Here is a 19430-nt window from a genome sequence, read left to right on the forward strand (position 1 = left end):
TGATAAAATCTGTGTTTTATATGAAATACTTAATTTTTGTATTTTTTCTGCATGAATATTCAGTTTTAGAATATATAGAACTTTCTGGCATCCTTCTACACATCTGTTTTTACTGAGTGGTTGGATCAGTCAAATAATGATTTGTCAATCACACCCCAGGGTACAGTAATAATGGCAATACTTAAAGCCAGTACATGGATAAAGTTTAAAAGCAAGTAAATAAATTTAGAAATGCAACTAAGGAAGTAATTACATTAGAAGAAATGTGTGGAAGAAAGTTCAGAATGCACAAACTTTTAAGATTTAGCCATCTAACATATCAAAACTTCTTTTAACAAAATATACATTAATAAATCTTGTAGAAAGAAGGAGTACATGTTCTTACTACCTGCACAAGCAATTAGCCAGAGTCTTTAAAGTGTGTACATTTAGCTTATTTCTGTAAATGCTGCTTGATGTGTTTTGATTTTGAATGTATCCAGAGTTTCTATTTTTTATGTCTGAAGATAATTGATTACATAAAGCAGGTTGTATTCTTGAGAGGGCCCCTTCTCCCATGGAAAATTTAAATTTAAATTTAGGTCTGCTCAAAGTCTTTATCAATAAAGTTGCCCGAGTTTCAGTAAGGTGGTATTTTCATTTGTTTGGAACTTATGAATTTGTTTGGTGTGGACCAGTCCAACATAATGTTAGGCATTTGTGTAGGTCATTTACAGCTGTGTGTGACAGATAATCTTCAAAAACAAGATTTTACAATCTTGTTAGGGCATCTGCTGCTGACCGATTATGAGAGTTACAGTCAGGACAGGGAAAATTCTGTCTTTCTTAATAAACTGATCATACCTGTCAACCTGTTGGTGTAAGAAATCTGTACAAAGCCTAAAATAACGGGGGATAAAGGCCCCCAAATAGGGACAGATTTAAATATTGCTCTTATCAACTTAAAAAGTTCCTAGAAGACTTGTATTTGTGTTACGATGCATTACTTTTCTGAAGGTTATAAGTGTGAAACAAGTGTGAAACTCAAATATATGTCATTATTTAGTGACTTCAATCCTCAGTTATTTGCCCGAGAACCACAGATTTTATGAGAAACAGACCAAAAATATGAGGCAAAATTCTGGACATTCTGTAAAAATCTGGACAGGTGAGATGTATGAAACTGTTATATGCACATTTACTGCCATTCTTTGCTAATTCTATTTGTGAAGATGTTGTTTTGCATTCATTTACAAGAGTCAGAAATTCCAAAATTAGTTGCTGCTTTTTCTGTGCAGGTATCTTGGAAGGAATTCACTCTCGATTCCTGAGGGTATTGAAGAAATCAACAATGAGGAGATAACCAGCGAATTTGATTTGAACCAGGAGATATGACAGTTAAGAGGTAATCCTACCATCTTTGAGTGATTTTTGCCTATTTCCAAGGCATTTGATGCTGAATGTCATGCCACAAGAAAAAGTGTTCTCTGTTGTTAGGCCAGTGCATTTCTTTTGAAGTGTGAAATCTGTAACCCATTCCATCTTTCCATTGTTCTTTCAGTAGAAGGAAACCACCCACTGCTGTAGAAGAGGTTATATAAAAGCTGTATGTCATCATGTTGTTTCATGTTTGTTAGGATCAAGTTGTTGCGTTATTATCCAAAGTTTAGAAGAATAAAGGATTCTTATGATGAAGATTTGTAGTTTTAAATAGTTCACTCATTTTTCAAATGTTAATTATAATTAGCCCATAAGGAAATGTTGTTTTCTTTATTACATAATTCTTTTTAAAGGTCCATGTTAAATTGAATTAACAGCAGGCAGGTCCACACTGACAAACTGTACAGATGTATATTTATATAATGACAGATTTATTGAAACCAGCCGACCAAGCACTACTGTGAGATTAAACACATTTTCTTTATAACACAGATATAATTCTGTCAGATACACTGCACTTCCTCAGCTAACTTGGATTACAAACTGTCCACTACAAATGTCTTTTTTATAGTTTCAAAATGTTGTCCTTGAAAACATTCTTTTCCTGTATTGAAGGCTTCTTTGTCTGCAACATTATCTCAGTCCAGAGAAAACCAGTTCTCAACAGGCCAAAATGTTCTTTCATTGATAGGATCAGCATGCAGAAATGCTCTTTCATTGATAGGATAGCTGTAACGTTTTTCTTCTGTTAGCCATTTCCCTTTAGCTTGAATATCTGTGTACATTCAACTGTTTGGGATATTTCAACAAGCCTCTGTTATTCATGCCTTTTGTTACAAAACATTCGGAAGTGTAATATATTTTTTGTTCCACACAAGCACATTCTGGTAAGCCAATACATCACATGCTATTCTAAAAATATATCACACTTTTATCATGATTACCAACAATTTGTTACTGTGAAGGAAAAACAATACTTTTTTGTTTTACACATGTCATGCAAGCACATTCTTGTTATTTCTTCCTGCATTTTCAGGCTCTGTATTTTTTATGCTATTCCTAAAAATTTCACACTGTCAGTATGAGAGACAGCAGTTTTACCAAATGCATGCTGTTACTGTGAGACCAAATCACATACATGCCATTTTATGAGAGAAAACCAGTTTTATCAGTCCATTCATTCTAAGAGCATACTATTAGTGTAAGTACTCCAAATAATGTATTCAGAGGTTTTAAATCTGAATTACAATGTAAGCTATACAGTGTTAAGAATGAACGCTACATTATTTTAGAACATGTCAAAGGTAGAGCACACTTGCAGGATAGAGGGCTCAGGAGAGGCAAGAACCAACAGGATGTTATCTGTTGGACAGAATCTCTGTCCTAACCAATGACCATCTTGTATAGCCATTTGCCAATATTTGATTAATTGTAAACTTATACTTTTTGTTATTTTTTTTTTGCCTTGACTTACATACCTATATATAAGCAATGTGTTTGTTTCCATATGGACTCCATTGTAGGTTTGTAGGTAAGTACTGGGTTAGATGCCCTTGTAGGCCATTTTAAGCCTAGCCAGTTTGCCTTGTCTCTCTCAAAATAACCTATTCCGTTTGGTTATAAATTGGCCTTACCTATCCCATGGTCGATAATTATTACTCCTAAAGAAAATAACTGGGATTACTCCATACATTATTTGATAGTAATTATTACCCCTAAAGAAAATAACTGGGATCACTCCATACATAATTTGAGGGGGACCCTCTATGCATGGGTTAAAGCACTTATGAGCTGCCTCTGACCATTGGTAGAGAGAGGCAGTAGCATCTTCCATGTCTTACATTAAACATGCATTTCACCAGTTGCTGGCCTAGGTAAATGTTCAGCTTTGACATCTATCACTGAGGTATTTTTAATTAATGAAGAATCAAATTGTGAGCTGCATTCCTGCAAGTACAGTTACTGCTGATAAAATGAAACACTTTTGTAGAAATTTCAGTAGAAAAGTATTTTGCATTTAGATCATTATCATGGAAGAATTAGTTAGTGATGAATGGTCCCAAGAATAAAAGAAGACAGTTTTGCATACTTTGTAAACACCAAGCATGTTTTGTTCACCTAAAAAAAAAATCAAACCATACAAAACCTTAACCTTGTTGTCCACCCATTGTAGTTTTACTGTCATACTCTGTCACAGAGCCCTTTAGAGTGGTACCAGGTGTGTCCTGTTCCAGCTCTGTCATTTATATTATGGGGCACCTGGCCCCCATTACCAAGTTACTGAAATGTACAAGTCATCCTTTTCTGTTAATATGTGTGTGAACATGTTGTTAATGACAGCTAAAATGGATACAACATACCATTCACGAACGTGTCCCACTATACCCATATTTAGTCCCTGTTACAGTGGCACTAAGGGGTGTTCAATCTATCAAATGTTAGTGTCTTGGAAATAAGAAGAACACTTCTTTATATATCATAATTACATTTTTAGGTAATTACAAGTTCCCCTCTATGTACTGCATTGCCCCTCCTTCACACAAATACTGGTCTCTTTTCAGTGTTACTGGCAATGCCCAGCCCTCCAGTGTCAGTGATCCTGTTAGTGATACTGGGGGATTGCCCAGTATCTAGAGTCATATCTGGGAAAAAATGCCCATTTTCCAGTAATAAGAAAACACTAATTCATACTTTCTTATACTCCTGGTCGATGTTCTCCTTGCGAGGATGATCCTGTTTGCCTTTGATTACTATTCAACCTTGCAGGATCACCCTCTTCTGCCCAGACCAGTCATATAATTTTACTTATTGGAAATGACCACAAACTGGGCAAAGTAATTTGTTTATTGCAGTACTTTCGATTAGCCTTTCAATAAAATGACCACAACTTTACATTCCTCTGCTTGTGAGATCCATACTTATAACCTAACCACAAGATAGTGATGTTCATTTATCTGCTTGGTTGAAAACCACTGTTATCCCGGGCTTCTGTAATGCAGTACAGCTAGTTGGCAGGTAGTTGTTGAACAAACTGACAGCACCATTGTCTTGTAGTAGTTAGTAAATTTCCTACTGTCGGTACAAATCACAGTCTTCCTGCAAAGTATAAGTCAGCAAGTATGCAGCTCCATGGATACTGGTACAGCAGAGTAAGTTATTCAGACTTTGTGCAGTAGTCTGTATATGTATTCCTATGCTACATTAATTTTCCTGCAGTATTATAACATGGGGCTAGGTGGTATGTGTGTTTTTTGAGATGAACATTTATTTGCTTAGTTTATGATGCTCTTGTTTATTTATTTGTTTTGCATTTGATAACTGGATTGTCCAACTGGGCATGAGACCCTCTTTTCAGTAGAGCCACAGAGAGAAAAACTCTGCATAACATAATCTGCTGTAGAAGCTTTACATTGCAATTGTTTATGAAGTCTGTTCAGTCCAGTTTAATTCTGTTTTTATGCTGATGCTTCTGTGGTGTTTGTATCACATAGTAAGGTTATTGAACCATTAAAAATGTTACTTTCTATCCAAGAAGTGACACTTTGAGTATAGACAGGTTTTAAACAACATGGTCTGCCAATTGAATAGAACATTCTTCATCATGTTAAGAAATGAAGCTTCCTCTTTACTGACTACCTGTGCCAAATCCCAAGTCATCCTTATTGTGATGAGTTGTATTATAACAAAAGAGCTTAAAATGCATTTCTGAAAACACAAAGGCAATGGTCTTTGAGAACATTAGATTTTAGTTTGTTACTGTATTTTTTTTTTTGACTTGTTAACCAGCAACAACAGACCCATTTTGAAAAGAAAAGCTTGAAGGGGAAGCAACAATAACAATAAAGGAGGATATGGATATTCTGGTATAGGCATAGCAAATGATCTAACATTAAGCAAGTAATGTGAAAAAGCAGCCATATCAGAGTGCGTATGAAAAAGGTATCACCAGTAAAAAGTATCTGTCAATATTGTGAGTTGGTAAAACACAATTTAGGTGATGTATGCAGTTCAGGATATCTACTTAGCTGCATGAATCTACATTTTTTGGGAAGTACAATTAATCACATTGATTACAGACAGCCTAAACTGCTAGTAATGACACTTTGCAAACCTGGACTTCATGCTGTCAAGCTGCAACAGCTTATGGATTATTTTTTCTGCAGGTGAAGTAAGCAGAGAGACGGCTAAAATTGTAAGTAGGAATATAGCAGTTTTTCCCCTATGTCAAAAGTTATTTTTGTGTTTTTCTGGTGTTGGTGCCCTTCAGGTAAGCAGTGATTTTGAAGGTGCAGTTGGTGTAATGTTTGTACCAGCTCCTGGACTGTAGAAAATACCTAATTTTTGCTAGAAGTTGGAAAAAGTAGAGCTGTTTCAGAGAGGACAACAAAAATGTGTACAGTCATAAAGAGACTACAAGAGAGTAACATTCGTATTTCTTTTTTTTTCCTTTGCTTTTATTTGTTAATTAGAGTAGAGAAGACTATAGGAACTTTTACAGCCCCCTCCAAAAAAAAAAAATGAAGACTCCAGATACTGACCACCTTTAAGAAAGAGCTGCATGAGAATGAAATGTCATAATTTGCCATTATAAAGTGGACACTTCATGTGAGATAATAAAAATATTATTTCAAAGAAATGGAGGTAGAAGAATGACAAATTATTCCCAATGAAGTTGGGCCAAAAAGAGACCTCATGTGAGATAAAATATTTCAAAGAAATGATGGTGAAGGAGTGGAATATCATTCCTGAGCAGGGCCAGAAGCAGAAACAGAAGTGAAGAAATGCACATGGTACAAGGTAATTCTTATGAGGGGTGGTGAAAATACATTTGGTCAAGTAGGAGCTAGCTCTTACCTGAAAGGCAGGGAATAGAAAATCAGGTTTCAATCAGGGGTTGGGATGGTGGCCTAATGGTTAAGGTATTTGCCTTACAATCACAAGTGCAGAGTTTGAGTCTCACAAGAGATAATTGGCTAGGCTTAAAAAATGTCTCGCAAGGGCAGTTAGCTTAGTACCAATCTATGAAATCTACCATGCCATTTTCATCTACTGTCTAAACCTAGGATTATCTGTTTTATGTGACTTTAAATTATATTTTCACCCATACTGTAAGTGTTAACACAAAAATATAGGGTCAGATACGTGAACAGTGCCAAGCCAATATTGTGCTTCGAACATATTTAGATTTTATATCACACTATTTAGATGATGTATCACACTATTTAGGTATAGATCACACTACTGTGATTTTCAAGGTAGCCATAACTTTATTTATTATGTTCCATAAATTTGGAACTGCATAATTATTTCACAAAATATACCAAGGCTGCCGTGCATAATTCAAGTTCAGTTAAACCAGTGTGCAGATTAAACTCCAGTAATTAATATGTGTGCCCGAACACAATCTGAGATAATGTGTTATCGTGGACTCTAGAAGGGAGACTCAAATAATTCATTAAGCACTACTACAATCAGAAATATGAGAACTATTCCTGTGTAACTTAGGGTCATCTTAAGATGGAGTCTAAGAGACAGAAAAGCTTCAGGTAAAGAACATGAGAAAACATAAAAGGCTAGATAAAGTCAGAGTCTGAAAAGAAAAGTTAAAGCAGTTGCAAATGTTATTGGGTAATGATTACAGGCATACCTCTCAGCTTTCCAGAATTTTATAGAATTCCCAGATTTTTGCCTCATATTTTTAGCCTGCTCTTCATTAAGGATTGAACAATAGGTATTTGAGTTTCAGACTCCATATCCTTCAGGAAATGCATGTTGATGCAAAACCTGTTATGCTAGCAACTTAGTTTATGACAGCAATATTTAAAATTTGTCCCTAATTTTGGGTATTTGTCCCCCTGTTATTTTTAACCTTATCCAGAGTTCTTGTACTAAAATGTTGAGATGTATGATTACAGGAAATAAGTGAAAACATCTACAGCTAAGAACTGTTCAACTAAGCCTAACAAAAAGCTTCACACTGACACAGGTGAAAGAAGGGTCAAGCTGAAGATTGTGGAAAAGATTCATGGCAAACTGTAGGGAAATACAAAGCACCATGATGAATTTAGTAAAAATCATATGCCTACTTTTGAGATGGGTATACTTTTGGGATGGAAGATGTTGATAATACTGATTTCCAGTTTTGTTTTTCACTGGGGAAAAACCTGAATCTCACAAAAATGCATATATATTTATTTTGCTGACAATGTGCATTTGTGTACATCATACTTTTTAATGGTTCAGGGTCTAGTAACTACAAAGTACATCACTAAATGCAGGCAATGATTGCATTTAGTTTTAAATGGAAAATATGCCATAAATATAATATTTTATCTTTCCAGATTACATTTTCCTTCCTAAAAATGACCTCTGTGCTTCTTCATATAAATAAATCATGACTTTAAACATTTAATTCCTTTTGTGGCATTCACATACCATTCTACTTCCTCAGTGTGGACAGCATATTGGATTTGGGTGACCTCTGTCCGTACTTTCTGAAATAAGTTTTTTCCCAGCAGCTGTATTTTCTTGGTCATCACACTTTTCCAGGAAAAGGTCACATTGTACTCTTAATACATTTTACCATACTGCAGTCCTAAACATGTTTGAGTCTCTGAGGACTCACAACTCTTTTCTACGTTGTATTACTCGCAACTAACTTTTTCCCCCTTCTACTAATGTCATAAACCTATCAAGTCTTTGGGAATCCACAAGTGTGAGAGTATCTGAGGCAGGCATGACAAGAAACCTTATACTAGTGACACAGGCAGTGAATTAGAAGTCTTTGCAGCTGATTCCTAGCTGTACAAAAATGTAATTTAATTGAAGTGCTATTTTTTACCTGAAGAAGAAAGAAAAGGCTCGTTACAGCATGGTTAAAACTTTACAAAGAACATAAATCTTAGAATGATACTGAAAAAAGTTACTGATGCTTTCTTCAGAGATTAAGAAAGTAAGCAGTAATTCTGGGTACTGTTGTTCTAAGCAAAAGTTGGAAATGGCCAGAATGGGGATGGCAAATGAGATGCCATATTTTTGGATAGAGAATACAATGAGGAAAGGAGAAAGCTGTGACACAGTATAATATTGTATAATATGTTACTAATACCATCCCCATTAGACTATTTGGAATTGGGACAGGAGTGCTGCATGGACATTATTATTACATAGAATATGAAGATAAGATTAAAAGTTTTTTTTTTTCATTTTCTAACTATACTAGTCCTTTAATTATTACTTGAAAGGCACTGAACTTGATTTGGAAGCTGTCTGGTGGTGGCAGATGACACTCTGTGGTGACTCTGATAGCATCGTCAACTTTATTTAACTTTCTGTAAGGCAAGGTTTTGTTAAGAATGCTTGACAGCTGTTAGCATGTGTAGCCGTGTGGTAACTCTTCCCTGGCTTCTTTAACAGTCACCATCAATACAGGTGTTGTTTTCCTGCTTTGTGTCTTTATTCTGGACATCATGTTTCCACAAGAGGTTTACCTGCAGGTTAATACCGTCTGTTCATTGAAAAGTCGCACATCATTGTAATAAATGTTATGCCAGTAAAGCATTGTATAATTGTGTCATGTGCTTCTGGCAGGCACAATTCTTTCTGCACAAATACTTTTAAATGTCTTGGTAGTAGTCACAGTAGAATTATGCAGGCCCAGCAGCTGCTTGATCTGGTTGTGTCCAAGCAAAGGCCTCTGGTAGAGTTTGCTGAACCCCCTTCTTTGATTCTTGGAAGCATTCCTGCTGTAGCAATCTTTACACTTGTGACAACAGTTCATGTGACAAAGAGCTAAATTAGCATGCTGTGGTTCGCCAAGTGCCTCCAGGTCACAGTACAAAGTAACTTGCTCATCTCTTGCAAACAGCTTGAGATAGCTGTAGGGCAACCTGGCCTGTCCGTCTGAAGCTGTTCAGCAAGTTACACTAGATTATATGAGACAAGAAAATAAAGTATAATGAAGATTTACTAGAACAGCAGGGTGTTTCAGACCCTGGAGCTGACTTTTGGTGTTTGTATGTGTGCCTGTAGTGTTCATTTTTTTGTTTGTTTCCATTAACACTTCCTTAATTTTGTATCACACAAGTGGTAGTGCTACTATCAGAAAACATAGGTCAGTCACTTGAAATGTTTTTTTCTCTTACTCATCAGACTTTTATGTTGATGACACAAGTCAAATGTTCACAGATTTCTATAAAGTATGATTCTTGCCTTAAAATGTCTTGTAAATGAGGAAGTAGCAGTCTAGCTTTTTAGTTGGTGTTTGATCCATTTATATGCAGTGTAATGAAAGTACATAAAAGTAACCACTGCTCATTTGGGTATATGTAGAATGCACGCATGTTTGCCCTGTTCATAGGTTTATAGGTTGGTACTAGGCTATAGGCCCTAGGGCCTATACAAGCCTAGCCATAACAATTCCCAGGCTATTTCTTCTCACAGTATTTACTTCCCTGGACCCCTGTCTAGCAGGGCGACTGACATGATTCCTGGTGTTGTATATATGCATGTGAGACATTAGATGAAGTCTCAGTTTTTTGTGTTGTACATCCCCCTTCAGTTAAGCATACATTGCATGGATGAGAAGAATGCAGCAACATGACAGAGGAATGCAGATGTTTGCCATATATTACAAAGGTAAAGGAAGGGCACATTTTCCTTTAAAAAAAAAGCATTTATGCATGAAATGCAATGAATCTGAGTAATGAATGCTGGGAGAAAATGTAAGTACACAGAGGGAGATTTTAACTCGATTTGAGAATAGAGTAAAAGAAATATTGTGTAACCGGACAAGCTATGCTGATTGCTTGTGTTATCAAGAAAAGTAGAGAGAGAGAAACTAAATACTGTTAACAAAAAGAAATAATGTGGGTCAAAGACACACCATGTCTAATTAAATATGGGGATACCAGGTGGCATATACAATGAAGAGAACCACAGGACAGATATGTAAAATGTAGAAAAAGGAAACAAATATCACATTGCTGGACAAAATAGGTGAAGAAAGTGAATGCAAACAACTAACAGTGGAATAGAAAAAATAAATAGTCAATCATAAAATAAAATTAATTCTCACAGAAGAAAGTGCGAAAACAAGACACAGCCAGACCTCTATCAGTCTGAAGCTATTAGAGATTGTATAAATGACAGGGAAACGTCCTTCAGTTATTAGCCTGAATACTCATTAACCACATATCATCAGCGTCTTAAAGAACAACAATGTTGTTACGATTATAAACACAGACACACTGGTAGTTTTTATACATCTGTATATCATTTTTGCAGAAGGTCTTAGCTACTAATGCTTAAGTGAAATCTACATACTACTTCCCTAACAGGAAATGTATTGTCCAAGACATTAAACTGATTATTGTTATTTACTATTACTGGTAACTGAAAAAACTGCGGTGGAGGTGCTGCGGTAGAGTTGTCGCCTCACAGTAAGACGTTGTCCTGTTCGATTCTCAGCTAGAGCGTCTTCTGTGTGGAGACATGCGTGAATGGGCATACCTTCGTTGAAGGTTGTGCATCAGGGCCGGCAACTCGGCATGTAAAAATCTACTGCCAATCATTAGCGGACCGGAGTTCTGCTGTGGTGACCCCTAACCGGGAAAAGCCGAAAGACACAGCAACTATTACTGGTAACTGAGCCAACTTCCACCCCCCCAGGTTTCATCTTAGTAACTGATGAATGTTAATGGAAAAGCCCAGGAAACCATGATTATCAATATACTGCATTATCCAAAACTGACAGTCCCAAAGGTAAGTAATTCCAAGAACCACTGACTGAAATTCATTTGACTGAAATAACAATTAACTGAATCATGATTGACTAAAAATTGTAGAGGCAATAATTCGCTGTGTGCATTTTTCTCAACTGTTGTGTGGCCATGGAATTAGTATATTAAACAGGGGGCTGTGCCTGTGCAAAAAACATTTTTAAGCTAAGTTTGCTCTAATGAAGTTTTCTGTGAAAATGTATTTATGAGTCAGCAGTTATTCATTGTGTTTTTTTTTCTTTTCTGTGCTGCTGTGTGACTATAAAACTAGTACATTTAAGTGAGGGTTTATGGGGGTTAAGACCCCCACATAGGCAGTGCAGGAGAGCTTTCCCTCCTCTGAAAAAAGGTTTTTAAGATATGTTTGGTGTAATAAAGTTTTTTATTCAAATGTGATTCTGTGAAATTAGTTTGTCAAAATGTATTTTCAGACAAATTCATTCAGTCATTTGTGATTCTGTGAAGTGTAGTACACTCAACATGACTTTTGTCTTATCAAATTTCCCCTCCCACATGCTCTTAGCTAACAAAGACCAATTCAAGAAAATTTCCCTTCTTTACTGGTGTCCTCACATTCTGATCCAGAGTGATTTTCATCATAGCTTCTACTACTTCTCTCCTCTTCCTTACCATGGAAATTGGTACCTTTCAATTCGCTAATGGAAAATCGCTCCCAGTACTGCGGTGGATCTCAGCCTCTTTGTCTTCAAATTCTACTCATGAAACTCATATTGTCTTTTTGCTCTTATAGCCTGGTTGAGAGATGTCCATCAAACATTTGTATTACTCCCTCCAGCCTTACGATTTAACTCCATCTTTTTCACGGTACATGTTATCCTTTTCTCACTATACAGTGCTATGCAAACATTTTCGTTGCTGTCCCCCTTTGTATACCTAGAGCCATGCTAGTAGCATATTGTCCTTGTTCAGTTTAAAGTAAGCAACCTTTGTATTTATTTGTTTATGCTTTCAGTGCAGCTTTCAGCACATACTTCCCACTTATACTTAATTGCAAGTAAGTAACTCTTGACATTAAAGCCCTTGGTCTACTTATATCCTCTTTGTCCTAACTCCTGACGTTATGATCTTTGTTTCGCTTATGCCCCTATGTCAGACTGACAAGCTGAATTTTATAACTCTTTTTGTTTTGTCTTATATGTCAGATGTACTGGTTGGACCACTGAGAAAACTAAAGGGCTGCCCACCTTTTTGGGAAGGGCCCTGGTTCCACTACCCACTGCTTTGCTGCCACGATCATTTCATCTTCTATAGCAGTTGTTCCTCTGTATGCATTCACATGGGAGCTATCCCTTCTAATCCTAGCCATCTTGTATAGAGCTAGATCTCTCTGTTTAGTGTAAGCCCTGGTGTAGCCTTAATTCCCATCAGGGTCATCTGTTTCCCTTACCTTTGTACTTGATGACTGTAGTAATTGAATCTCCCAGTGCTAGTTGTCTCAGCACTGTCATCGTAACCGCCTTTCCCAATGCTCCATGTTTCCTAGCTGACTCTTTCCTCTCAACCATGATTTGTTTATGCTTTGTTGATCAGGGTAGTGTCTCTTTTCAGGAGAGACATGAGGTGGTATTTATACTTGCCTTAGCTCTCTGTCTTTTTGCTGTCCTAGTATATTTCTGTCCTTCCTTCTTTGCTCTTGGAAGTTTCTGCAGTTAAGATTTTTTTTTATTGACACTTAAATAACAGCTTGCCCAAGTCACCTGAGAAACATCTCATCTATCTAATGATAACTCAGTTATACTTATTATCTGTAGCAGTGTATTGCAATCACCTTCAACTCCACCCATCTTAGATGGTCACTATTTCCCACTCAGCAGTTCTGTGCACAATTCCAAAGGTAATTTAGCAACATTTATATGACTCCTTCTAAGTAATTAGAGTTGAGACACCAACTAATGATACCTTGTTCTCTTTCTAGGATGAGCTAGAACTCCCTGTACCACTCATTGAAGAAGGATGGACTAAAAGAGGAGGGATATAAAGGGGGTAGCATATGAGACAAGGGGGAAAGAGCAATAAAGATGCATTTTAATGTAATGCAGCATATTACTGTATATCTACATTATCAGCTAGCGCTTTGCCACTATTTACACTCCGTTGTACAATGTATCAGCTTTTCTTCAGTAAGATTCAACTGTTCTCAGCACTAGCAATGTAATGCTCCAGCTATGCAATCTTTTCACTTGCCTAATTTCTTGACGTCATGTACCAGATTTGTTAAGTGTTTGGATTTTAGGTACCAAGTCTCATAAACCATTTCCAGGTTTTCATAGATTTTACTTCGGTTAAACTCCATTTTAGAAGAATGCTATTAATATGTGGATGCACTCCTTGACATCCTCAGTTCCTTATCATTCACGATTATTTCTGTGTCACTGGGGAGATCAAGTGTTTGTCATGCTGTACTGTTGTACCAGATAATAACTACATGGTGGTCTGGCAGTCCCAGCTGTTATACACGCCTGTCGATCTGTGAAGAGTTAAAGACTATTGTCCTTCTGCATAGTTTTTTTTTGTGGAGAAGACCAAAATGTTTTGAGTTGTTTTTCTTCTGGAGTAAGAAGAAGAATCAGTTTGTGTAGATACAGCAATACTTAACCGTCTGTAAACATTTCATCTGCTCTAAATTGTTTTAGTGTTTCTTCAGTTCCAGGAAAGTCTACCTTGTTAACAGAGTGAAAACAGTACTTTCTTCCTTTTTAAATGATTAACCTTTTCAGATGACATACATATGCTGTCAGTTCAAAGGCCCTGATGATTGAAGAAGGAGCAGAATATTTGTAAAAATTTTCTGTAAATTATCCCTTCCTCCTTCTTCTTCTTCTTCTTCTTTCGGCTTTTTCCCGGTAGTGCTCAGAAAATAGAGAGTGAGTGAGCTAGCTTGCCATAAAAGTCAAGTAAACCTTAAAACAAACTGTTCCTATTCTATTTTCTTCAAGAAAGATATAAATTATTGATATTACTACAGTAGCCCAAAAACTAAATTAGCAGTCTTGTAGATTTAAGCCCACTTTAATCAAGTCCAGGGCAAAACACTATCAGTCTGGATAGGGGGCTACTGTCTGTACTGTAAGCTGTTGTCAATTGTTTTTTCACCAAAAGTGACAGTGCAATCCTAAGTATTTACTTTAAGCCCATTTCATATAACCACTGATTTGTATGGTTTGGCCCTGGCTGTAATAACATGGTATTGGATGCTGAGTGAACAGCATCAACCAGTTTGTAAACACTGACAGATTTAGTTGGCTGTATGTCTGGGTTAATGGTTCAGAGATCTTAGAAGCAGATTCCATACAGAAGGGGTCACAGTACTGAGTCATGAGTAACACCAGTACTCAACTTTTTTGCTTTCTGAGATGACACCTGCTTCTTGTTTTGGAGCTTTTCTGAGCCATTTTTGTTGCTCTTGCAGCTGATCATCACCTTCTGCCTGTACTTGTCCACATTCAGTAGGTCTACCAAACTCTCCTGCCTCTCTTAGACTTCCTTCATCAATGTGTTTGGAGCTTCTCCTGAGGCAGTGCTGTACTGTTGTAGAAGGAATCTTTTTATATAATACTCATGCTCTTGCACACACCCACTAACACCGCAAGAGTGAGGCATGCAATGGGTGTCATTGCTGATCTACCCCCTGACTTCCTCATGGGGCTTACATTAACAGGACTCTTCAACCCCCCCCCCCCCCGCCCCAGACGGGCATGCCCTTCCTCACTGCCTACATCATCAAGCAGCCGATATGTCACTTGAACATGGGCTGGCTGAGTTATGGTCTAGGTTTTATCTGTCTGTGTCACCAGTGCATGTGACTGCTGCCACATTTACATGAGGAGTTTATGTCACCCAGTTTGGTATCCTTCTTACAGCAACTGATTCCATAGATGTCTGTCTGCTTCGTCTTGGCAGGGACAATGATGAAAGATCACTATAGCAGTAAAGACAAGCATGGTGTTCTCTTAATTAATTTTGATTTGCAAAAGTCTTATCTCACCTTAAAAACTTTTTTAACAGATTGTGTAGAGCCAGTCTTAGATTCAGTGCTGATGAAAGTTTTTCCAACTGAGGACATGCAAAAAAGATTCATATACTCATGACAGAATTCTCCTGGTGATAAGCCATCAAAGCAAACTAATTTCTCAGAGCTGTGATATACGTAGGTTCTTAGGTTAGTACTAGGCTAACTGCCCTTGTGGACCATTTTAAGCTAGCCAGTTATTCCATTTGAGAATCAAACCGTGCATCTTTTGTTTGGCAGGGTAAACACCTTAACTATTATGCCAGCCCCCAAGTTTGAATTCTTCTAGTTCTTCATGCAAGACTTCATATGTAGAATGTTCATTGGCATCTCAGAAATCTGTGGAATAAGTCCAAGGATCCACTACATATTTCTTTCCCTCACTACACAAAGAAAAAATTCCTGTGGTGGACACATTTAGCATTAGAACTCAGCTTCCTTCTTTTAGCAGTGCACATCCCAATTTTGCAAAATCTGTTAACAGATTTCTTAACATGCAAGCAGTATTTACAAATGAGTGGAAAATAGGTACAGTTTCAGGACATTGTGCAAATGTGTGGCCCTCTAGAAATGGACCTGTTTACTGTGTATCACAGCAATCAGGTTAAAATCCTTTGCTGTCTCATTTGCTATGATACAGTATGAAAAACAAATGCATTCTCTTTCAAATAGACTTGAACCTTAACCTATATCTTCACCCCCTTTCTTGTGATACAGAAATTGCTTCTCAACGCAAAACAGGGCAAGGCCTTTCTAATCCTAATAACTCCCTCTTGGCCAAGACAACAATCGTATTCTCGTCTGATGACTATCGACAGAATTCCATCATGAGAGTTTTCTCTACACAGGGTAAGTATACAACAACAGGGCTTATGTACTATCACTCACTTTTGAACCTGTGACTTTGTAAGTTTGGAGGAGAGGAATCTGATTTCAAGTACCAGTTCCTTTTTCACTTAGGTTTTACATATCTAAAAGGAAGCTGAGAAAACTAGTACAATACAATCTTGCATTCATTAGTGAAAGACACTTGTTTCTTAGACTGTGCTGCACAGACCAGATATGTTTCAATCCCAAGATTATTAAACTGAGTCAGCTATTTGATCACAACTTGACTTATACATCATTCAAAGTCCATATTTAAGACCAACGATGAAGGATTTGAATTTTATGTTGAAGAAACCTGCATTATGTCGCTTTCAAGTAGCAGATGCAGTGAAGTTCAATTTTTTTTCTGGAAAGGTCTGCAAATCAAGGAGCAGTGACTGTAACTGTAAACTATAACATGTGTACACCTACATCAGTCTTGTGATTATGTTCCCTGGAAACTTGGTTGGTACTTGAGGCACTTGTATATGGCTAAAAATGCTTAGTTTCCTTTCTTTCTCTCTCTCTCTTTCTTTCTTTCTTCAAGACAATTCTAGAGATTGTGATTGTAGTAATCTATAGTTCTTGGTACAAAATAACATTATTGTAATAAAGAAATGTAACCCTGCAGTAAACTGGTGAAAAATAATGAAACTGTACAGATGCCTTAGGGGCGGGAGGGCTATCGTTACAGCTACAATGACCTTTCATTACATATGCAGTGTTACAGTAAGTGCATTACATCTGTGTTATCTTCTTTGAGAAGGGTCATAGTAATGGTAAATCACAGTATTAGGCCTATTTCCTAAGCACTGTTATCACACCCCTGGGGGGCATTGAGTAATAGGATCTCTTGTAGCACAGTTATGCCAAAACCTATCCTGCCTATGGACTGTCCTTTTAACCTGTAATGTTTTGTGAAAGTGTGCGCATTAGTCCATATGGTAGCTTCTAAAATGCCCTTGGCAGAAACCTTTCTGTAACATGATACAGGTGTTGCTGCTGTCCTGTTGGAATATGTTGTTTTTCACCTTGTACTGATAAATTCCATTTGTCATAACAAGAGGCAGTGCAGTAGCCCAAGCATTAAGATGGAGTCAGCTTGCTTATTGATGGTGTTTCCACCCCTTCTTGAATGAAACAAAATGTTTTCTTGAATTGATTGATTAGCAGTCACTAGTATAATATCCAAGTTGCTTATGTGTCTACTATTCTTTGGCTGTGCAGAATTAGCATATCTCTCCACCTGAATACTGTGCACTCTGTAAGGGAACTTCATGTGATTGTAATGACTGTTATAAATGTTCTTTCATCACTCCTGTAGCTTTACAGACTGGCAGCTGAATACACTGATTAAACCACACTGCTGGTAAAACTTTTGGCATGAAATATGGATTGGCTTGAATGACATACTTTCATACGTTCGTAGGTTCATAGGAGATTATTTGGCTAACGGCTTAAGAGGTCTTGCAAGCCTAGCCAGTATAACCTGATTTTACCCAATATGTAGCCCCCTAGGGGCAAGAAGATGGCATAGGCTTGTGCATATGCCTTGAGTATTTTACAAATTGCCTTGTCCATAAGTGATGTAGGTGATACCCCAAGTGTGAATTTACGATTCCCCATCCATTGATCCACACTGTGTTTGAAGAGGGCCAGAGAAGGCTCTTCTTAACACGAATAGAAAGCCTGTTCCAAAGAAAAGGCAATTTCTAAGAGAAATGTTTGTTTCACCAGCATGATTTGTTTGAGTTGCTGACTAAGTTTAGATCCTGAGATCAGGTGACCCTCATGCTGCTTGACTTGTGGATGTATAGCAGCTCCATCAGAGCTGGATTTGTGAGTGCCTTGTAGGTCAGGCATAGGTCACTCCTTAATAGTCAATAGGAGACAGAGTAAAGGAAAAGGGTTTTTTAGACTATCTGCTTAGTTCATGATGTTTACACTCTGTATTTTCTTTGTGAGGAACCTCTGAGGTTGCTCCAGCTGCTGTTAGTGCCTAGACAAGTACATGCCAAATGGCGTATTGTACTCAATTATTGGTCTGATGAGGGCTGAGTACAGTGGGGCAATAATTTCCTTGGATCTGGATTCCATACCTTTACTCATAAGTTGTGCTACATAGAAGGATGTCCTCACCACTGTGGGCACATAGCAGACAAAGTTCAAGCAACTATCCATCTATGTACTTAGATCTCTCACCCCTGAGTGTACTGTTAGTGGTGTGCTATTGATGTTGTAATTTGCAGGGTGTTTGACTTCCCAAAGGGTATGAAAATGCATTTTTTTGCATTTAGTTTTAGGCCATGGCGCTGATACCAATTATTTGTCTGATCTAGACCCTCTTGAAGGATATTTACATCATTGGGGGATTCACTGATTGCCCTCAGCTTGTAGACATTGGCAAACTTTGCCATCTAGAGGCTTTCCACATTAGCCTTGACTTCAGAGAAGTATATTCTGAACAGGAGTGGTCCCAGAACTGAGCCCTGTGACATACCACTAGTAAATGACCTGTTGTTGTATCTGGATTCACCCAGTTTAATCCCGCATGAGTCCTTTCCATGAGCCAGATGGCTAGCCATCTGGTGACGTAGTGTTTATGACCAGTTTTGTGAGTTTATGTATAATACGTCAGTAGGGAATTGTTTCAGATGCCATGGCCAGGTCAAAGTAGGCGATATGCACTGTTTTACCCTCATCTGTGGTCTTAGTGTCTTTCTCAAAGAAATCCAACAGATTAAGTAGGCATGATCTGCCCTTAACAAAGCCAGATTGGGTCAGATCCAGTGTTTGGAGGTTTGTGATCATTTATCAGGTCCTTGATTATTCTTTCATTGGCCTTACATATAAGACTAGTCAAACCTATGGGTCTGTAAATTCTTGGGTCAGTAGATGGTCCCCCTTTATGCAGAGTTATGACTGTTACTGACCTCCACTCTGTCAAGCAAAAAACAGTCCAGTGGCAGTGGTTAAATAGAGATCCTAATGGGCCTGATAAGTCCTGATTTAAGCTGTTTGAGGCAACCTCATATACTGTCAGTCCCCACTGAAGCAGGTTTGTAGCTTTAGAGAGGGTGGTAGCATCCTGTTCTTTGATGATAATTGGTGACAGAGTGGTGGAGGGTATTTCTTGGGGGAGAACTGGGGGTAATGGGGAGGTGAAATGTGATCTGAATTTGTCACTCATCTGGCTGAGTATAGGAGATGCGATCTACAACTAATTCTGCACATTGTTCAGTGTTCCCCATGAGATTGCGGACATAACTAAAAAATGCCTTATGGTTATCCTTAGCTTTGGAGGCCGTTTTAACCTTAAAGTCTGCTTTTGGAGA

At 37.6% G+C, this 19430-nt stretch overlaps 1 protein-coding gene across 2 annotated transcripts in view; it reads left to right on the top strand.

The window, feature by feature from the left end:
• SLC66A1 (solute carrier family 66 member 1) overlaps positions 1 to 19430 on the top strand; it is a 506383-nt gene that overhangs the window by 20443 nt on the left and 466510 nt on the right. Inside the window, exons 2-3 of one of the 2 annotated variants that reach the window (XM_044061786.1) lie at positions 1278 to 1384; positions 15946 to 16077. The gene's annotated coding sequence lies outside the window, so the exon portion shown is untranslated. The remainder of the gene's footprint in view (positions 1 to 1277; positions 1385 to 15945; positions 16078 to 19430) is intronic. The other variant, XM_044061785.1, reaches the window with a different exon arrangement.

This window comes from Protopterus annectens, chromosome 2.part0 (assembly GCF_019279795.1).
Source record: "Protopterus annectens isolate FY-2018-M chromosome 2.part0, PAN1.0, whole genome shotgun sequence".
In the NCBI taxonomy this organism is placed as follows: domain Eukaryota; kingdom Metazoa; phylum Chordata; order Ceratodontiformes; family Protopteridae; genus Protopterus; species Protopterus annectens.